At 57.3% G+C, this 21,415-nt stretch overlaps 5 non-coding genes across 5 annotated transcripts; 1 reads left to right on the forward strand and 4 right to left on the reverse strand.

Annotated features, from left to right (window-relative positions):
* The first annotated feature begins 654 nt into the window (after positions 1 to 654).
* TRNAQ-CUG lies at positions 655 to 726 on the forward strand. The gene has a single exon. It is a non-coding gene; the product is annotated as a tRNA-Gln (tRNA).
* A 982-nt stretch (positions 727 to 1,708) lies between these two features.
* On the reverse strand, positions 1,709 to 1,781 carry TRNAR-UCG. The gene has a single exon. It is a non-coding gene; the product is annotated as a tRNA-Arg (tRNA).
* A 5,874-nt stretch (positions 1,782 to 7,655) lies between these two features.
* Positions 7,656 to 7,844, reverse strand: LOC123360280. The gene has a single exon (XR_006575992.1). It is a non-coding gene; the product is annotated as a U2 spliceosomal RNA (small nuclear RNA).
* A 10,007-nt stretch (positions 7,845 to 17,851) lies between these two features.
* On the reverse strand, positions 17,852 to 17,923 carry TRNAQ-CUG. The gene has a single exon. It is a non-coding gene; the product is annotated as a tRNA-Gln (tRNA).
* A 1,484-nt stretch (positions 17,924 to 19,407) lies between these two features.
* Positions 19,408 to 19,480, reverse strand: TRNAK-CUU. Its single transcript has one exon. It is a non-coding gene; the product is annotated as a tRNA-Lys (tRNA).
* Between the last annotated feature and the right edge of the window lie 1,935 nt (positions 19,481 to 21,415).

Raw genomic sequence — 21,415 nt, forward strand, 5'->3', positions numbered from 1 at the left:
CCCTCACAGCGATCGGCAGGCCACCCCCCGCAGCTTGCTGCACTGGTGCCTGGAGCCGCCCCGTCCCTGGCCCAGGGCAGAGGATAGTGAAGCTGAACATCCAGAGCTTGCAAGATAAAGGAGCAGGGGGGCGAGGCCTGGCGGTGTTGGCAGAACGGGAAAGCATCAGAGGGTTCTGTGGCAACCAGGGGGATTGGTGGGAGTCGGTGAGGGAGGAGTTGGCGGTTTTGTTCTGGCAGTCGTGCAAACACCACAACATTAAAGAAACCAACAGTGCCAAGTCCTGCAGTGTCGCCTGTGGGCTTTCCACAAGAGCATCCAGGCTGGGGAGCCAGTCAGTGTGTGACTGTACGACCGGATCAAGCGACAGCTGCCTGAGTTCCAGGAGATGAGGCTGCAGCTGGCTGATATGAGCGGGAGCACCGAGTGAAGGGAGGAGCAGACTCCCCTGACATTTTTGCAGCCTGCAGGGAATGGAGACAAAGCAGGGGGATGCAGGGACTCAGGGCAGGACCCACGGATCCGGTAGTGCAGGACCACAGTCACTGGAGGAGGAGAGAGAGTCCCGCGAGAGGAAGCCGCTGGTGGGAAGCAATAAGTGCAGAGTGCAAACCAGCCAAGAGTCACAGGGGTCTAGAAAGCAAAACAGCAGCAGGTCCTATGGTGTAATGGGCAGCACTCAGGACTCTGAATCCTGGAATCTGAGTTCAAATCTCAGTGGGACCTCTGGCAGGTACAGTGGTTTGCTGCAAAGCTTTGGAGTGCCATGTGCTTTGTTACTCTCTCCCTGGCTGAACTAGAGTGGATGCTTTTTCCTCCTCCTCCTGGGTCACTGGTGCCCATTGGAGATAGGTCTCTGGTCCAGCTGGGCGGCTAGAGGGTGGGGTCCTAGAACTTAACCGTCTGGCTAGAGATTCCTGCGGGTTGACCTGATGGTTGGGTTTCTTGCTGCTTCACCTGATGTCCACAACTTTGGTCCCTGTAGCTGCAGCTCTTCCTCTTGCCCACATGGCATTTAAAGGAAGCAGGGCCAGGGCCAGGCTTCCCAGGCTGGAGCCCAGCCCCTCTCCTCCTCTGGGCACCTGGAGCAGAGGCGGCTGGTGCTGACGGCTCCAAGGGAAGGCTTAAAAGCCACAGAGCAACCAAGGGCAGGGCTAGAGGAGGGCAGGACCATGCCTATGTGTGGCCAGCAGACAGGCACAAAAACACCCAGCCAGGCTGCTCCCTGCCAGGCCAAACCCCCACTGAAGGTCACCAGCATGCAGGGCGGCTGCTGATGCTCTGTGGCCAACATCACAAGATGGTAGGAAAGCAGGGCCAGCCCCCATAGTGGGGCCTCTGACCATTCGTACTCCAGGTGCTCACTTTGGCAATGGGGCAGGAGATTTTACCCCAAGAGGCTTTTCCCCAGCTGGCGAGAAGAAGAGAAACACCCAGGCTCCATGTAGCAACCCCCTCACGCACAGGGACAGAGGGAAACTGCTCCACACTCTAGCCTGGGCAGCCGCCCATTTTCTTTGGCAAGTCAGGAAGGGCAAAGGCGAGACTGGAAGCACCTGGGGCTCATGCACCAGCCTTTGTGACACCCACCCCCCAACTCCTTCCCGGGGCTCTAGCTGAAGCCGGAGCATTGGCCTGAGCGGCCAAGAAGAGGTTCCAGCTGTGAAGGGAGCAGGACTTTCAGCCCAAAGGTAAAACTGCACAAGTACAACCACGAAGGGACTCGAACCCTCAATCTCCTGATCCGAAGTCAGGCGCCTTATCCATTAGGCCACGTGGTCACACAGAAAAAGGCCCTCCAGGCACTTCTTTGGAAAAGGCAGACACTGACGCATCCGACGAAGTGGGGATTCACCCACGAAAGCTCATGCTCCAATACGTCTGTTAGTCTATAAGGTGCCACACGACTCTTTGCTGCTTTTGCAGACACTGTGTTTCTCAGGTCAGCTACTGAGGGGGGCCAAGACTCTCTGGGCACAAGAAGTCGAGTTCCCAGTGAGATGTGAGACTTAATTATCTGGAGCCAGGTGCAGGGCTTTGGCAGGGAGGCTCAGGCATGGGGGACTGGGGTGCAGCGGACGGACCGGCTGTCTAGGTGCAGAGATTTAGTCGCACTGAGGAGGAGGAGGAGGAGGAATCCTGCTGACAGGCAGTGGCCAGGGCTGGTGCAACCACTAGGCGAACTAGTCAGCCGCCCAGGGTGCCAAGTGGTTGGGGCACCATAAAGTGCACTCAGGGGAGGCGGGGGAGTGGAGGTGAGCTGTGGCAGGGGCTGGGGGAGGTGCGGGGGGAGGGCTGCCTGCAGCAAGTAATGGGGGGCGGGAGTGTGTGTGCAGGGGAACCACTCCCTGTCCCAGCTCACCTCTGCTCTGTCTTCTCCCCTGAGCACGCCGCCCCCGCTCTAATTCTCCTCCCCTCCCAGGCTTGCTGCACTAAACAGCTGATTGGCACCGCAAGCCTGGGAGGCGGGAGAAGTGGAGCGGCGCCGGTGTGCTCAGGGGAGAAGGCGGAGCAGAGGTGAGCTGGGGTGGGGAGCTGCTGCAGGGGGGGCAGCCTGGCTCTTCCCCATGGCCCCCGCCCCTCCTCTGCCCCAGCCCCGCCCCCCCCCTCCGCCCCTGCACTCACTGCCTGGTAAGTGGAGTGACACAGCCCCAGCCTGGTCCACTCCCCTGGCTCCCAGCCACGCTGCCGGCGAGTGCTGTGGGGCGGTTCCCCCCCCCCAAGCTTGGGAGCCAGGGGAGCAGAGCAGGCTGGGGCCCCAGGCCTCCATGGGGGGAAGCAGAGGGGGGCTGGTCCCAGGCCATCGTGAGACATGGGGGGCTGGCTACTTCCTGCAGGAAGTGGAGTGACCTGGCCCCAGCCTGCTCTGCTCCTCTGGCTCCCAGGCTTGTGTTGGTGTTGGCTGGATTTGTGCGGGTGTTTGTGTATATTAGCAATTGTGTGTGTGTGGCTGGATTCATGCATGTGTTTGTGTATGTTTGCAATTGTGTGTGTGTGTGTACGTGTGTGCGAATGCTCTGCTGCCTTCTGCCGGCGCGACAACTGTTTCTCTGTATGTCACAGCCCCCATACCGTCGACCTCGATGGTGATTTCCCCATCTTACAACGGCTGGCTGGCCTAACACGTCTCCCCTCTGTGGAGTGTGGCGGGGCTGCAGCTCACCCCCTGTGGGGCAGTAGGGCCAAGGTGCGGGGTGCTGGGCTCCAATGCACCTGGAGAGCAGCTCAGGTGAGGCGGGCAGGGTGTGTGGTGTCCGTTCTGCATTGTCTGGTGCTGGGCCATTGCACAAGCCCCAGCCACGCCGCACAGCGCGCCCCGAGATGGGGCAGAGGGCCAAGAAGATGATCCAGTATGAGGGGATCATTCTCATTGGTAGCTGTCCAGTGGCAGTGAGTTCCACAGGCCTTGGCACATGCTGTGTGGGGCAGGAGGTCCTTGTGTTGGGAGCAGTGGGAGTGAACTGTGTGCAGTTGTGTCTCTGAGCACGATTGCAAATATTATGGTGTGAGGGGGTGATTGTGAGTGCGGCTGGGGATGTGATTGTTGCTCTCTTTGGGGTTGGGCTAGCATGTCCCTCTGGGTGTGTTGTGTGTGAGTGTTCTTGGGATTGTGTGAGCCCCCTTGTGCGTCAGTGTGCGTGTGCGTGTCAGTCAGTCACTCACTTGCTGCAGGATACAAAATCCTGCAAAGCCATTTCCTACTGGTTAGCCCAGCAACACACTGATACAAACAGTGTCACAGTCTCTTTCTCTCTCTCACCCCCCCCCCCAGAGCGGGGCTCAGCCACACCAGCAGGGGGCAGCAGGGACACACACGTCTCTCCTGGGCCAGCTTGGACAATTTCCCATCACGACCCAGCACAGTGCTGGTGCCCCCGCACAGGGCGGGGCTCTGGGGGCGGGCACAGCAGGGGGCGGGGCTTTGGGGGAAGGGGCGGGGCAGGGCAGGGCTCTGGGGGGGGCACAGCGGGGGGCTCGGGGAAGGCCGGGGCGGGTCTGTCTGCGGGTGTTTGGAGCCGGGCTCACCCGGGGAGGGGGACGGGGCTGGGGGCAGCGGGAGTCGGGGGGTGACACGTAGGGGCACCGGGAACACGTGGATCCAGCCCCCGGACAGAGCCAGACCCGCCCCCGCCCCCGCTGCTTTGTGCAGGGAGGGAGGGGTGAAGCGGCGCAGCACGTTCCTGCGCGGGGCAGCATCACACCCTGCACGGGGGGGGCGGGGGCGGGGCGGGGATGAGGCGTTGCGCTGGGGGGGCGGTGTCAGGTGACCCAGGGACCCGCCCTCACCTGGGCTGGAGAGGACGGAGGCGCCCCGGGGCAGGCTGGGAGTTGTAGTTCCTGGCTCGTCTCAGAGCGGAAGTGACGGGCGGTTGCTCAGGCAACGCGCCCCCTCCCGGTGCACACTGGGAAGCGTAGTTCTCTCTCTCTCTCCAACGGGCAGAAGCAGCGCGGAGTGAAAGGGCTTCACCCCTCCCCCCCCCGCTGTGACCCTCCCGCCAGCCCCGCCCCCAGCGTCCCCTCCCCCACCCTGTCCGCTCTGCCCGGCCTTTCCCTTCGCCCCCCCCGCCACCCTGCCCCCTTCCTCCTCCTCTCACCCCACCCCCCTTCCTCCTCCTCCTCCCTCTCCCCCCTCAGCGCCCCGCCCCTAATTGCCTCCAGCCCATTTCTCCATTGCTGGGCCCCACTTTCCCATCCCCCCACTGCCCCAGTCCATCCCCAGGGTGGGGGTTTCCTCATCTCCAATCTCTGCTGCCCCCCAACCTGCCGGGTTCCCCTTTTCAGCCACTGTGGGGTCCTCCAACCCGCCCCCACCCATCCACTCTGGGCTCTCTAAATCCCACATTCCCACAACCCCACCCTCCTCTATCCCTAATCCCCCTAGTCCCTTCCCTTGGGTCCTCCTGGACACCTCAACCCACAGTCCGGCCCCCACATACACCCCAGTCCCTCATTCACACGCTGAGCTAGTCCTTCAGGGGCCCCCACAGCCCCCCAAACTCCTCCATCCATGAGCCCTGTCGGCCTGTGGCCGGGAAGTGGGGGAAGCTCCCACTCTGGCTGGGCTGGGTGTGGGTGTTAATCTTTTCCTGGCTTGTGTGTGCTGTGCTCACAAAGGCTTTTTGCTTCCTCTGTCCTCCCCTTATGCAGCCCAGGTGGGGAAGGTGACCTGGAGGCAGGGAGCCCTGATGTCGCTCCTTGCTCCCCCTCACAGCCCCCTAGGGGGGCACAGAGGAACATTGGGGGGAGCAGTATCCGCTCATCACCGCTCTCTCCCCCTTCTCTTCCCCTCCCTCCCCCCATGTTCCTATGCCGGGAGGGAGCAGGGAGAAATCTGGGCACCACCCCAAGCAGCCCTCCCCTGCCAGCCGGGAGCAGTTTCTGACTTTACACCAGCAGCACACACCTCTCTGCCACCGTACAGCACCGCCCTTGACCACGGTACCCCTGGGCAATTCCCTGGTGGCCCCCACCCCTAAGGCTGGCCCTGGCTATGGGCTTCAGAGGGAGTGACCAGACCAGGCGGCCATGGAGAGCTCCAGCCCCTGTTCTCCCCTCCCAGCTTCTAGCAATCAGAGGCCAGGGACATGCTTCCATGCTGATGACAGGTACTGCTCGATAACGAGCCAAAGTACCTTCATATTCCTCATCTGAGTCAGATGCCACCCACCGAAGATTGATTGTCCTGTCTAGTGGTTCAGGTTCTGCAGTGTCTGCATCAGAGTGTTGCTCTTTGAGGACTTCTGACAACATGTTTCACATCTCATCCCTCTTGGGTTTTGGAAGGCTCTTCAGATTCTTAAACCTTGGCTCGAGCGCTGTAGCTGTCTCTAGAAATCTCACATTATACCTTCTTTGTGTTTTTGGTCAAATTTGCAGTGAAAGTGTTCTTAAAGTGAACAACATGTGCTGGGGCATCACCCAAGACTGCCATAAAACGAAATATATGGCAGAATGCGGATAAAACCATGGAGCAGGGGACATACAGTTCTTCATCAAGGTCTTCAGTCACAAATTAACACATTATTTTCGTAACGAGCGTTATCAGCATGGAAGCATGTCCTCTGGAATGGTGGTTGAAGTATGAAGGCATATGGATGTTAGCATATCTGGCACGTTAATACCTTGCAACGCTGGCTACAAAAGTGCCATGAGAGAGCCTGTTCTCACTTTTAGGTGACGTATACAAGACACGGGCAGCATTATCTCCAGTAAATGTAAATAAACTTGTTTGTCTCAGCAATTGGCTGAACAAGAAGTAGGACTGACTGGACTCTAAAGTTTTACATTGTTTTCTTTTTGAGTGCACTTATGCAACAACAACAAAAATCTACATATGCAAGTTGTACTTTAATGATAAAGAGATTGCACTACAGTACTTTATATTTTACAGTGTAAATATTTGTAATAAAACTATATATAGTGAGCACTGTACACTTCGTATTCTGTGTTGTAATTGAAATCAATATATTTGAAAATGTAGAAAAACAAAAAAAATTAAATTTCAATTGGTATTCTATTAACGGTGCGATTAAAACAGATTAATCATGATTTTTTTAAAGTTAATTGTGTAAGTTAACTGCGATTAATTGACAGCCCTAGATTTGAATGTTTCTGTCCCATGCAGGACGAGCTGGAATATCCGTGTGCAGGGAAAGAGCCTGGGGGGAATTGTGCTGGGAAATTATTTCCTGTTCTGACATGTCCCCAGTTGCCCTTTTTGCCCTAACAGGCTGCAGCGCAACATCCATGTTTTGCTCCAGCTCATTTGGTCCTCCCAGGGGCCGGGGAAGGGAAATGGCTGCAGTGGAGCCAGTTGAGGTAGGGATGATCAGGGAGTTGCTGGCGGGTTCCCTTGGCGGGGAGAAAGGGCAGTAAATACACAGGGGGTGGGAACTGGGTGGTCTGTGTGGGAGAGGGCAGGAAATCCCCAGGGTGGGGGACAGGGTGTGACAAACCTGCTGGGATTTGTTTACTGTGAGGCTCCAGCATTTCTCAAATGTGGCCACCAGGGGCTTTAATTGTGGCCACAGCGTCCTGGGCTGTAATTGAGGGAGAGTCGGGGGCAGCAAAGCAGCGGCTCTTCCCCCGGGCTGCCTGCAGGGGCTGGTCCCTACCCCCTTCTGGAGTCACAAACACTGCAGGAGCCGGCAACCGGTGGGAGTTCCCCACCTTGCCACGTGCGGTGGGGCTCAGGCTTCAGGCTTCTGCTCTGGGATGGTGGGCGGCAGGCTCAGTCAAGATACATGGAACGTAGGCTGGATGGGGAGAAGTCTGTGTAACTCATCCAGTTATTGATATACATGTGACCTCAAATATTACCAATCTGTGTTCCCCCCCACACACACAACCCCCCCCCCAACCAACCATCTCCCAAACAGACCCTCAGTCTGGAAAGCTTTCGTCCCTCATATTGTTGAAAAAACTCACAGCAAACAGAAGAATCTCAGCTTTTAAAACAATTTTCCAGCAAGACAAAGAAACACACAGCTGTAGACTCAGAAAACACTCCCAAGGAATTTTAACAATATGTTGTTATGAAGAACCTAAGTGCTAAAGAGACCTGATTTTCCAACTACTTTAAAAAAAATCTTCTCAAATCAGCATCTTTAGAGTGAATCTTATTCTGCTTTTTTAACCACACAATTCTCCTCTGAAGGAGAGGCACTGGTCCTGGAGACACTGCAATACCAGGTCAATGCATGGGGTGGACAGAGCACGCTCCTATTCCATCCCCTTGTTTCAAAAATCAATTTAACATACAGTCCTTAAATAAAGGACTTATCAGATATTAAACTGATAAGAACAGATTTAAATTTTATTAGAGAATATTTAGAATAAACGATACAAAGTGTTTAAAGCGTCAGTTATTATGTCATTGGGGCTAACACACAGGTTGTGGATGGATGTTAGCATTTTGGTGTTAGGCAGCATATACATATACACAGTCTGTCATGTCCCCAATGCAGGGTATATGGTGGGTGAATTCAAGATACAGTCAGTAAACACTGAGGGTACACCACTCATACAAACAGGTTACAGATAGTCATGGGCATGAATAAGTAGGCTGAGTAATGGGGTTGGGATGACCCTCACATGGTAGAGTGCAGTTTGGTGGGTTCAGGGCTTAGGAGATAGAGTCCAACGGGGGGGGAGCTCTAAGGAGCAGAGAAGCAATGCTGTGAGTCTCGGATGTTAGGCAGCCGCTATTCCCCCACTGCTTTCTACTTCAGCACGAGGAGCTCCCAGACAGGCACCAAACACCATTCACGAGGCTTTGATAACTAGGTAACTCAAAGTGATGATCACTTCCCCGAAATGACTCCACTGGAAGAATTCAAAGCAAGAGCCCTTAACACACAATTCTGTTCAAAGACAGAGAAGTCTTTCAGCCTCCTTCCTCTTGCTGGTTTCCCTGTACACGCCTAATTTGCATAAACCCACCCACTGACATGTGACTAACAATCTCTCACTGTTAACTCTTACAGCAAAACAGGCCAAAGAAAGCCTATGCAAGCGCTATACCGCAGCCCCAATGCTCTTTTCTGCTCCTTCTCAAACGTACAGTCATCAGGCAGACATAAGATAGTTTTGCTCCATACCAGTCCAGTTCCTTGTCTAACCCCTGCACACACATGGTATAACCCTACCCTGAGCCGATTCCTGACTTTTGCTCTCAATCCAGGAAAACGAGAATTGAGAGAAAAGCTGTTCAGGGAAGTCTTCCTCAACTTGCACTCCACTCCCCAAGGGCCTTTCGGGCTCTTCTGTGGACTTCAGGTTACATTTGATTGCCAAGGTTTATGGTCTTATTAATTAGCCATCTCCTAATGCAAGGATGCTGCATGTCAGACTAAAGATCGATTTTCCAAAAGAGCTGAGAAACAGAACTAACGCTGAGCATGAGGTGTTACATTTACATGAGCATCCAGAATCTGACTGTGCCCTGGCAAGTTCAATGCTTCCGAAAGAAATCAGAAAATAAGGAGCCCGTCAGGTCCCTCTGCTAGCACCCAGATCTAGTCAATCTGCTGGGAAATAAGGAAAAGGCCATGAATAAAGAAGTCAGGAAATAACAAGGAAATGAAGAGGTTTCTGTCCAATTTACCATCTTCTCAGCTACCAATCAAAGTTAAAGACCTAAAGTCGACCTATCGGCATAAGTACAGATGGTTGGATGGAAGTTAAAAGGAGCTGCTGTGGCAAGTGTTAGGAGCCCACAAGCAGCATGCAGACCGTTTAAAAACGCCGCAATTAGAGGCTGCGACAAAGTTCCTCCTCTACCTTGGTGGGTCCTGCACTTATTGGCAGACTTGCTCACCTCAGTGATCTTCCCCTCTGGTAGAACCCACAGTCTGGGTCAACAACTCCTGTGTCTGATCAGGAGTTGGGAGGTTTGGGGGGAACCCAGGCCTGCCCTCTACTCCGGGTTCCAGCCCAGTGCCCTGTGGATTGCAGCTGTCTATAGTGCCTCCTGTAACAGCTGCATGACAGCTACAACTCCCTGGGCTACTTCCCCCCCGGCCTCCTCCAAACACCTTCTTTATCCTCACCACAGGACCTTCCTCCTGGTGTCTGATAATGCTTGTACTCCTCAGTTCTCCAGCAGCTACACCCTCTCACTCTCAGCTCCTGGGGCCTCTTGCTCCCAGCTCCTCACACGCACACCACAAACTGAAGTGACTCCTTTTTAAACCCAGGTGCCCTGAGTAGCTCTGCCTTGATTGGCTGCAGGTGTCTAATCAGCCTGTCAGGGGTGCGGAAAGCCCCAGGGCAGGTGCAAGGAAGTTTTGGGCCCTAGGTGAAACTTCCACCTTGCACCCTCCCACCCAGCTAACCCTGTCCCCCCACGGCAGCTAACTCAGCCCCCCACCTGGGGAGCCCCCCAGCAGCAGCTACCCCCCCATTGTGACAGCTAACCCCTCTCCCCCCCATCCCATCCCGTGGCAGCTAACCCTGCCTGGGGAGACTTCCTCCCCCTCCCCCTCCCCCTCACCCATAGCAGCTAACCCTGCCTGGGGAGCCCGCCCCAGCTCACCTCGGCTCCTCCACTGAGCAGGCTGGAGGTCGCTCTAATTCTCCTCCCCCCCCGCAGGCTTGCGACGCTGACTGGAGGAGAATTAGAGCTGGGCTGTGTGCTCGGCAGAGGAGGCAGAGCGGAGGTGAGCTGGGGTGGGGAGCGGTTCCCCTGTGCACCCCCTTCCCCCATTACTGCAGGCAGCCCTCCCCGCGCGCCCCCCACCCAGCTCACCTCGGCTCCACCTCCTCGCCTGAGGGGGCTATTAGGTGCCTCCAACCACTAGGTGCCCTAGGTGGCCACCTAGTTTGCCTAAATGGTTGCACGGGCCCTGGTGTTCACAAGCATTGTGAAAACGTGCAATTCCCGCTCACACTCCACAGGGGCAGCACAGCTCCGGGGTTCTCTGGAATCACACAATAATGCTGGCTTTGTTCCCACAGCACCTGGAGCTTTGCACAGTGAGACATGGGGGTGCTGCAGCACCCGCCACAGCCCTCGGTCCCGCACCTCTGCTTCTCTGCAGGGAACTTGTTATGCCATGAGGGGGTGCAGGGAGACTGTGCAGGAGACCCAGGCCCACGCGCTGAGCACTGCAGCTCCGGTGCTGTGTGCGGGATTCATTTCTGCTCTCTGATAAACTGCCCCAGGCTCCTCTGCCCAACTAATATTCGTCCAGGCTCCCCGGCGCTGTTAGTATCTGTCCAGAGCTCTCGTCAGCTCTGCCCCAGGAGAGCTGGGCGCTCGCCCTGCTCTAGGAGAGCCAGGCAGGCCCTGAGCGGGGCGGCAAAGGGCACTAGACGGTGACCCTAGGCCAGTGGTGCCAGAACAATCTGTATAGTGGGGGGTGCTGAGCCACTGAACCAACTGTAACCCCTGGGTGTGATGGAAACCATGTCAAGCCAGGGGCTGCTGCAGCCCCCCCAGTTCCAGCCCCTCTGCCCAGGCAGCTCCCCCAGCCTGACACACACACCCAGCCCCTGCACCTGCCCACCCCAGGGCTCCTCAGCCCAGAGGGGAGCCCCCCGGCTGAGTGGGGAATCAGAACCCCCCGAAATTACCCTGGGACCAGCATGATCTGCCTCCGCCCTGCCCTGCTCTGCATGTATTCGGAGTGAGTCAGTTTCTCTGTCCCAACATGTGTCCTGCCCTGTGTCTCTTCTCCTCCCCAGTTCCTTCCAAACCAGCCCATTTCCCTGCACCCCGGGCTGGGTCTCTGCCAACCCCCCTTCTCCCCTCCTGCCCCCAATATCTCCCTGTCCCTACAGGTCTATAGGGCTGGATCCCTCCCTCCCCTCATTTCCTGCCTCTGGAGATGAGTGTCTTCTCTGCCATCCCCTCTCCTACCCCCCCCCATATCCCGCTGCCTCTAGGGGTTTATGGGGCTGGGTCTCTCCTCCCTCCCCTGCCCCCAATATCCCTCTGGGGATCTGTGGGGCTGGGGCTCTCTCCCTGCCCCTGTGCTCCCCCCTGCACACAATGTCCTGGGAGTGACTCAGTTTCCCTGGACCAACATTTCACACACCCCACCCCCACCCCCACCCGACATGTCTCCCTCCACCCCACCCCATTTCTCCTGCACCCCAGGCTGGGTCTCTGCCAATCCCCCTTCTCCCCTCCTGACCCCAAGATCCCCTGCCCCAGTCTGTCTATGGGGCTGGGTCTCTCCCTGAAGCCCCGCCCCCAGCGCGAGGCTCACAGACGATCCCCGCCCGGCGGCTGTGACGTGCGCTGGGGCTGTGACGTGTGGTGACGTCTTCACTCTCTACAGGCGACTCATTCACTGGAGACCAAAACGACAGGAGGTGTCACGTGTCCATGGGCGGGGTTATGCAGATGAGCAGTGTCTGGCGGCAGGACGGAGAGCAGCGAGAGGAACCGAAGGAGCCCGGCGGAGAGAATTCTCTGCGTGTGGACAGAATCCGGTGTGGGGAGTTCATGCTGTGGGTTCCTGCACCGGAGTCACTTTGGGGCAGTGATTGCCACTGAGCTGCGTATTGACCAAAGGCGTGTGAATGGGGTATGGTTCCTGGTGGGGAGCAGTTCATGGTGATAAGGAAAGCAGTGGGAGCAGCAGATCCTGTCCTAGCAGTGGTTTGTGGGGGTTTCTTTGCAACCATGAGTGGGATTGTTGTTGGTGTAACTAGACCCCCCCCTTCTCTGGGGGGGCGGGGCTTCTGCTGTCTGCCTTGGGGAGGGGGAGGTCCATGATGTCACAGCCCATGGTGGAGGGGGGTTGAATCATGTTTCTGAAGTGGGAGAGCAACTTCCCCGGCTCCCACTCACTCTCCACTAGGGGGCTGGGCTGGGATCTCTAGGGAGGGGAGCACAGGAAAAAACAGTCTCCCCTATGGAACCCAGGAGTCCTGGCTCCCAGTCCCCCTGCTCTAGACCCCCTCCACTCCCAGGACCAGGGATAGAACCCAGGGGTCCTGGTGCCCAGCCCCCTCCTGCTCTGACCACTCGACCCCACTCCCCTCCCAGGGTGGTGCAGGGGTCACTGGGTCTGTGTCTCAGCTCTGCTAAGGGCCTTGACTGATTTTCCCAAAGTGCTTCCTTCTGAATCCAGCACATCTGCCCCCCCCCGGCCCGGTCGCTGCCCACCCCCGTGTGGGGGCACCAGCACTGTGCCGGGTCATGATGGGAAATTGTCCAAACTGGCCCAGGAGAGACGTGTGTGTCCCTGCTGCCCCCTGCTGGTGGGGCTGAGCCCCGCTCTGTGTGTGTGGTGGCTTTGCAGGATTTTGTATCCTGCAGCAAGTGACACACACACAGACACATTGACGCACAAAGGGACTCTCAGTCCGAAGAACACTCACACACAACACACCCAGAGGGGCATGCTAGCCCAACCCCCAAAGAGAGAAACAATCACACCCCCAGCCACACTCACAATCTCACACACACACACACCAGAATATTCGCAATTGTGCTCAGAGACACAACCGCACACAGTTCACTCCCACTGCTCCCAACACAAGGACCTCCTGCCCCACACAGCCTGTGCCGAGGCCTGTGGAACTCACTGCCACTGGACAGCTACCCATGAGAATGGACCTTTCCAGGAGACCAATAGACATGACCATGGCGACAGAGGGGGCTGGGCTCCTAGGGTCTGACCCGGGCTGAGACTGGTTCTGACCTAGAGGGGGGTCTATCCAGCAGGGGGCAGCGTGACCCACACACAAACCCACCAGAAGCGCCTTTCTTAGCGGGTCTCCCAGGCCATCCCCCACCCTGCCCCAGTTGGGTAACAAAGGGGCAGTATGGGACTCTGGGCTGTGTCACAACCCGGCCCCAGCCCCTCGCTCCCACATGCTGGTGAGTTGGGTAACTGCCGAGGGATTGCACAAGAGAGTCAGAGCCAGGGAGAGAACCCAGGAGTCCTGGCTCTCCCCCCTGACACACACCCTAACCACTGGCTCCAGGGCCGGCTTTAGGCCGATTCGCCCGATTCCTGGGAATCGGGCCCCGCGCCTAAGAGGGCCCCGCACCTTTGGCGCCTTTTTAATTTTTTTTTTACTTACTCCGGCTGCCGTCTCCCTGCTCCGGGGTCTTCTGTGGCCCTGCTCCCCTGACCAAAGCGCAGGCGGGAGCGCGGCTGCCCCACAGCCTCGCTCTCCCAGCTGGAGCTCCGGCCGGAGCATGGCAAGCCCCACGGCCCCGGCTGGAGCTTCGGCTGTAGTGCGGCAAGCCCTACCCTGCAGCCCCGCTCTCCCAGTTGGCGCCCTGGGGTAGTGGGGGGCTCCGGGGACTATTTAAAGGGCTGGGGCTCCAGCTGCCTCTGCCACCCTGGTCCTTTAAATAGCCGCCAGAGCCCCGTTGCCCCTATGCATTCATCAGGGCTCCCGCGGCTATTTAAAAGGTCTGAGGCGGGGTAGAAGCAGGGGAGCCCCGGGCCCTTTAAATAGCCCCCAGAGCCCTGGGATAACGGGGGTCTTGGGGGCTATTTAAAGGGCCAGGGCTCCAGCTGCCTTTGCTGCAGCCCTTGCCTTGCCCTGCCTGCACCAGCTCTGCCCCCGCCATGCCTGCAGCCAGCTCTGCACCCCGTGCCCACAGCTAGCCCCTGCCAAACCCCCTGCCCTGTCTCCAGCCAACCCCTGCCACACACCCCTGTGGCCCTGCCCAAAGCCAGCCAGCCCTACACACACCCCTGCCCGCACCCAGCCCTGCACCCCCTGCTCTGTCTCCAGCCAACCCCTGTTGCACCCTCCCTGCCTGAAGCCAGCCAGTCCCACAATCCTCTGTCTCCAGCCCTGCCAACCCCTGCTGCACTCCCCTGCGGCCCTGCCTGAAGCCAGCCAGCCCGTCCCACACCCCCGTCTCCAGCCAGCCCCGCACCCCTTGCCTTGCCTGCAGCCAGACCCTACCTCCAGTCAGCCCCTGCCCTGCCTCCAACCAGCCCCATGTCCACTTGTGCCCTGCAATTCCCAGGGCAGTAACCCTGCACACCTGCTTCAATGAGGGAGGGCAGGGAGCAGCTGGGACCCACACATGTGCACGCCCCCAGGGATTGGCGGTGACCCACACATGTGAAACGGCGTTCATTAATAACCAATCAACAGCATATATGGATCAATGTACATAATATATAATTTTATTATTTATATAGTTATGGAAAGTAAATAATACAAGGAAGAAATGAAAGGCTTTTTTTTTTAGTCATCCCTGCCAGGGCCCCGCCAAAAATGTTCGAATTGGGCCCCGCACTTCCTAAAGCCGGCCCTGACTGACTCCCACTCCCCTCCCAGGGCTGGAGATAGAACCCAGGAATTCTGACCACCAGACCCCACACGCCCCTTTTAGATTTTAGTCCCGCTGCCTCTTCTATCCACCCACCCCACCTGTCCATCCCTTTGCTGCAGGTTTCTGGGGTGTCACCCCTGCTCTGCACTCCCCCAGTGCAGCCCAAGGCTTTTCCTCCCCCCAACCACACATCCTCACCCCCCTCGTGCTGGATCGTCTGCTTGGCCCCCTGCCCCCTCTCGGGGCGTGCTGTGCGGCGTGGCTGGGGATTGTGCAATGGCCCAGCACCAGGCAACGCAGAACGGACACCACACGCCCTGCCCTGCCTCACCTGAGCTGCTCTCCAGGTACATCGGAGCCCAGTGCCCTGCACCTTGGCACTCCTGCCCCACAGGGGGTGAGCTGCAGCCCCTGCCACACTCCACAGAGGGGAGAAGGGTCAGGCCAGCCAGCCCTTGTAACATGGGGAAATCACCACCGGGATCGACGGTATGGGGGCTGTAACATACAGAGAAACAGTTGTTGCGCCGAAAGAGGGCAGCAGAGCACACACACACACACACACACACACACACACACACACACACTTGCAAACATGCACAAACACATGCATGAATCCAGCCACACACATACACACTTGCTAATATACACAAACACCCACACAAATCCAGCTAACATCAACACAACTGCTAACAGATGCAAACACATGCACAAATCCAGCCACATGAACACACACACTTGCACAGCCACAAACACAACACCCACAGCTGTAATGACACCCCCCCCCACACAAAACCCTTACAGAAAACCACACATACACAAACACATGCAGAAATCAATCCATCCATCCTTCCACCCACACACACACACTCCATCCCCATTCTGTGCACACACCTTGGGTCACTGCAGCACTGAATACTTCGATTGGATGGGGGACCCAACACCATGACTATTCCCTGCCCCCCAGGGCTCACAGGAGGTGGATTGGGGGGGCACAGAGGGCATGATCCAGTGCCAGCCAAGGGGGGATCAGAGGTGGGGATGGGGCCGTGGTTTCTGTACCACCCGGTTCCTGACACAGGCTCCTTCCAGGATTTGCATTTCTTGGTAGTTTTCACCCCATCACCGCTTCCTGCCCAGGTGGTTCGGGGCAGCGGGGTGGGAAGAACCCAGGAGTCCTGGCTCCCAGCCCCACCTGTGCTAAGGTACGAGACTCCACTCTAACCCCAGCGCTGGGACTGGAACCTAGGAGTCCTGACACCCATCTTCCTTTCCTCTAACCACTAGACCCCACTCCTGCCCTTTTGGGGAGCCAGGACTCCTGGGTTCTGTCCCCAACTCTGGGAGCAGAGTGGGGTCTAGTGGTTAGAGCAGGAGGAGCCAGGACTCCTGGGTTCTACTCTCAGTGCTGCTGTTTGACCCTGGGCCTCAGTTTCTCCTCCCACTTTTTGGGTGTGGAGCCTGTAAACTCTCTGGGGCATGGCCTGTCTCTCGCTGTGTCTGTGCAGCCCCTGGCACAACGGGGGCCTTGATTCTGCCTTGTCAACGGCAGCGCAGAAAGCCCTAGTGCCAAAAGAAGATGTGTGTGTGGGGGGGGAAGCTTTGCAAAAATCGGTCACACCAATAGGAAACCAGCCCCAGCAGTTTGTGACTTCACTTCCCAAAATTAGATGCACACACACACGTGCATGTGCGCAGAGCCCTGCTCAAACAGCCCCCTTTGCGAATGCACCACCTCATCTCGTCCAGGGATGTCTAGGTGGGGAGCTCAGTGTGGGAGCGGCACCATCAAGGTACGTTCTGGAGATGGTCCTCCAGGTACGGGCATCTCGGCTCCAACTGGCACTGGGCTCACGCTGGGCTGTGTTCAGTTCCTCTCTCTGGTGTTCGCCCCGGCTTCACAAACGCCCCACCCCCTGCTCTTTCCTTCTGGTACAAAAAATATCCTCTTCCTTCGCCCCAGAGAGAGACACCCACGGTGCTGCTCAGCGCACGCCTTCCCCCCACCTTCCCCCCATTCCCAGGAGCATGCGGGAAGGGGGTCAGGATTGGGGAGAGCCCGTGTCCCGAGGGGAGGGTATGGGGGGCTTGCCCCTCCTCGGAGCATGGGGGTTCCAATAGGCACCTATGAATGGTCCCCCCCAAGCAGGGCCAGGATGGAAATAGGAGGCCTGTGCCCCCAACATAGAGAATCTGGGGTGCAACCTTACTTAACGGGTCAGTCTGTCCTTTCTCTGACTGTCCCATTCCAGCTTCAACTAGCGCTTGTGGTTCATTCGTTCTTTTTCATTCCTTTCCTTCTCTAGCTTGTATGTTCTTGCTTTCTTTTTTCCCCTCTACCTTTCATGCTCTTGCTTTCTTTCCTTCTTTTTCTAATGGTTTTTTCTCTCCCTTTATTTCTTTCTCTGCCTTTCACGTTCTTTTCGCTCTCTCTCTTGCTGATTATTTTTTTCACTCACTTTTTTTCCTCACTCCCTTCCGAGCCAAGTGGGTTCTCCTCGCACACAGATTTTGACAGGTTTTCCTCCTGATCAGCAATTGGATTAATGTCTTCAGTAGAGGTTTGGCATAGCAGGGAGCAGGCTGGCCGGGTGTCTTTGTGGCCGTCTGCTGGCCATGCATAGGCATGGTCCTCTCCTCCTCTGGCCCCACCCTCAGTTGCTCTGTAGCTTTTAAGCCTTCCCTTGGAGCTGTCAGCACCAGCTGCTTCTGCTCTAGGTGCCCAGAGGAGGAGAGGTGCTGGGCTCCAGCCTGGGACTCTGCCTCCCTCCTGCCTAGCCCTGACTATGAAACCTGGCCCTGGGCCTCATTCCTTCAAGTGCCATATAGACAAGAGGTAACATGTGGCTGCAAGCAAAATGGCCAAACTTGTGGGCCTCATGTGAAGCAGCAAGAATCCCAACCACCTGGTCAAACCACAGGCATCAGGGTAACAAGTTCTAGAGCCCCAACCAATTTTGGCCATCACAACCCAAGACCTGACTCCAGTGGGCAAGTCACCAAGCAGGAGGGGAAAGATTTGCTTTTGCACAGCTGGAGACAGGGAAGTTGAGCACTGGGAGCTCCAGGGCTTTACCACAAACCAACACAAGGTCCCACTGAGATTTGAACTCAGATTGCAGAATTCAGAGTCCTGAGTGCTGCCCGTTACACCATGGGACCAGTTTGTGTTGCTTTTTCTGCACAGCGGTGACCCTCACAGGGCTGGCTCATGTAAGGGACTGTTGGCCCCTTATTAAAACTTAGTGGGGGTTTTGGTTGGCTAGTTCCCAGTCCCAGTAGAAGGGGGAAGGGCCAATGGGCAATCAGGACCCTGAGACTGACAGTCCCCAGGGGCAATGGGGAGAGGCCAAAGCTCCAAGGTAGCCGCACTGACAGGCCAGGCAGTGTAATGAGGGAGTCACCAGGCCAGGGGGTCCCATCCTCCGTGGGAGCTGGAACTGCCTGGGCCAGAGTGGGGCGGAGCTAAGGAGAGAGCAGGAGCCCGAGAAGAGCCGGGGAGCAGAGCTGCACCAGCCAGGGAGAACCAGAGCAGATCTGTGCTGGGAGCTGAGCCACAGCAGCATGAGCCGTAGAAGCTGCCCAGGGAGCAGATCTGTGCTGGGAGAAGAGCTGCAGCAAGCGGAGCCAGAGGAGCAGCCCAGGGAGCTGGAGGCAGAGCCGCAGCAGCACTGGGGCTGGAGGTGGGTGCAGTGAGCAGCATGGGAGAGCGAGGGGGACCCTGGGCAGAAGGCCCAGTGCAAGGAGATGCCACCAGTCAAGAGATCTTGCAGGCCAGACTTTTGGGGGCGGGGGCATCATATCCCCTACATGGGGGCTGACACTGGGAACAAGGGGCCTGTCACCTAGAGCGTGTGGCCACCACCAGAGCAAGTGTCCAGCCCGTGGTGTCCCTGCAGCAGAGCCAGGGCCTGGGGAGGAGGCCTCGGACATGTGAGGGAGAGACTGTGACCTGCCCTGACCCCCCAGAGACGCTGGTTGTGATCTCCCTGCACCACAGAACAGGGTGACGTGTTTTCCTTTCCCATCTTTCCTTGTGTTTTACATTGATTGCTGGGTAATAAATGATGTTTCCTTGAAGCACATGCAATGAGGAGTGGGTCAGGGAAGTGCCCAGAGTGGGGACACTGTAGCCCCTGTTCAAGTGATCATGACAAGATTGGGGGTCATCAAACCCCCCAGGATTCCTGGGCCCAGCCTTGTCGGGGTTACGAGGTCTCTGCCACACAGGAGAGTAGAAAGAGCGTCCTTGGGGTCAGGCAGCCTCTGGGTAAGGGGGTGGGGACTCAGATCCTTTCTCCAGCCAATTGCACCAGGCTCATGTATAAACCAGGGAAGTTCCCCACAATAGCCAGACCTGAACCCCCTGTACACTTGTGCTCTGTCCTCATTGCTTCTCTGTCTCTCTTCCCCTCATCTCTGCTGCTCCCCCTCTGGGCTTTCTCAGCACCTGGCCCCACAGCACTTCCTGCCAGCCAGAGACTGCATGTTCTAGGCCTGCTCCTGTGGATGTGGCCTCTCTCCTGATTCCTGAGGAAAGGAACCTTTCCAGGAAATGGTCACAGCTTCTGGGAATCCGCATGTGGCTGGTGGACAGCACCAGGAATGATTTGGCTCCTGGCACACAAGGCAACTTAAAAGCTGAGCGCCCAGACAGGGGCTTGAACCCTGGACCCTCAGATTAAGAGCCTGATGTTCTACCCACTGAACTACCTGCGTTTGTTGAGAGCAGTTTCACCGTTCAGCACAAGAGCAAGCAGGCAGGCAAAAGAGAGGCAAAAAAAGTCCCAGGAACCCCTCCTCTTTTTCTGCACAGCCACTGCCTGTCAGCAGGATTCCTCCTCCTCCTCCCTCCTGTGCCTCCGTGCGACTAAATCTCCGCACCTAGACAGCCGGTCCATCCGCTGCACCCCAATCCTCCATGCCTGAGCCTCCCTGCCAAAGCCCTGCACCTGGCTCCAGAGAATTAAGTCTCACGTGTTGCTGGGAACTCGACTTCTTGTGCCCAGAGAGTCTCGGCTCCCCTCAGCAGATGACCTGAGACACACAATGTCGCCTTTTCCAAAGAAGTGCTTGGAGGGGTTTTTCTCATGTTACCATGTGGCTTAATGGATAAGGTGTCTGAGTGTGGATCAGAGGACTGAGGGATCAAGTTCCTTGGTGGTTGTGTTTCTGCAATTTTACCTTTGGGCTGAAAGTCCTGCTCCCTTCAGGGCTGGAACCTCTTCTTGGCCGCTCTGGCTTCAGCTAGAGCCCCGGGAAGGAGTTGGGGGTTGGGTGTCACAAGGGCTGGGGCATGAGCCCCAGGTGCTTCCAGTCTCGCCTTTGCCCTTCCTGACTTGCCAAAGAAAATGGGTGGCTGCCCGGGCTAGAGTGTGGAGCAGTTTCCCTCTTCCAAGTGTGCGCCTGTCCCTGTGCTGGAGGGTACTTGCTACACAGCGTCTTCGGAGCCTGGGTGTTTCTCTGCTTCTCACCAGCTGGGGAAAAGCCTCTTGGGGTAAAATCTCCTGCCCCATTGCAAAAGTGAGCATGGAGAGTGGGACCAGTCAGAGGCCCCACCACAGGGGCTGGCCCTGCTTTGCTACCATCTTGTTACCTTGGCCACAGAGCATCAGCAGCTGCCCCGCATGCTGGTGATCTTCAGTGGGTGTTTGGCATGGCAGGGAGCAGCCTGCCTGGGTGTTTTTGTGCCTGTCTGAAGGCCACACATAGGCATGGTCCTGCCCTTCTCTGGCCCTGACCTCAGTTGCTCTGTGGCTTTTAAGCCTTCCCTTGGAGCTGTCAGCACCAGCTGTCTCTGCTCTAGGTGCCCAGAGGAGGAGAGGTGTTGCTGGGTCACTTTTACAGATGCCCCTTCCCTGGTACTGCCATTGCTCAGCTGCACAGAGGAGCTTCCATCCCCAATCCCTGCCCGTCACTGCCCAGCAGCCCTCTGGCACCATTCCTGAGGGTCACCCTGCCTTGCTCTCTCCCTGCCACGTTGGGAAAGACAGCTCCCATCTCTCCTTGTTAAAGGTCAGGTGGGCCAACTAAGGGCAGAAGCCCATTCTATGTTTTCCTACTGCAGAGCCCAAGCTCAGGGACTCACCTTGGGTGCAGGCACTGCTGTGCTCCCAGAAAACAAGCCACCCCTGTACAAAAAGGATGACAGGACCTGCCAAAGCCCAGGATTGAACCAGGGACTTTTAGATCTTCAGTCGAACGCTCTCCCAACTGAGCTACTTTGGCAGATGCAGTGTAGTATTTTGGCCTGTTGCTTCTCTGTCTGGGATGTTTTTGTCAGCAGTTGCACACAAAAAGGACAGGAAAACGAACGGCTGCTCCACACCCCCACCGGAGGAACCCGACGCCCTTAGCTGTGGGGAGTAAGAAGTGGCTGTTGGCTGACAGGGCCTGTCCCCGAGGAGCTGGAACAGCAGCTGCCGCCTCCCCCTCGGCTCCAGGCTGTGGGAAATGCTCATTGCCTGGCTGCATGGGCGGATGCTGCTCCCTGCTCTGGAGAGCGTCTGTATTGCTCTGTCAACCCCCCGTCTTCACTGAGCCGGTCTGGTAAGGTCCCAAGTGCCCCCTCCGGCCTGGCAGCTGAGAGTCTGTGCAGACATCAGCCCCCCTGCCAGCCCCACAGGCAGCAGCAGCGCCAGCCCCCCAGCACCA

Source organism: Mauremys mutica, unplaced genomic scaffold (genome assembly GCF_020497125.1).
Source record: "Mauremys mutica isolate MM-2020 ecotype Southern unplaced genomic scaffold, ASM2049712v1 Super-Scaffold_100246, whole genome shotgun sequence".
In the NCBI taxonomy this organism is placed as follows: Eukaryota; Metazoa; Chordata; order Testudines; family Geoemydidae; genus Mauremys; species Mauremys mutica.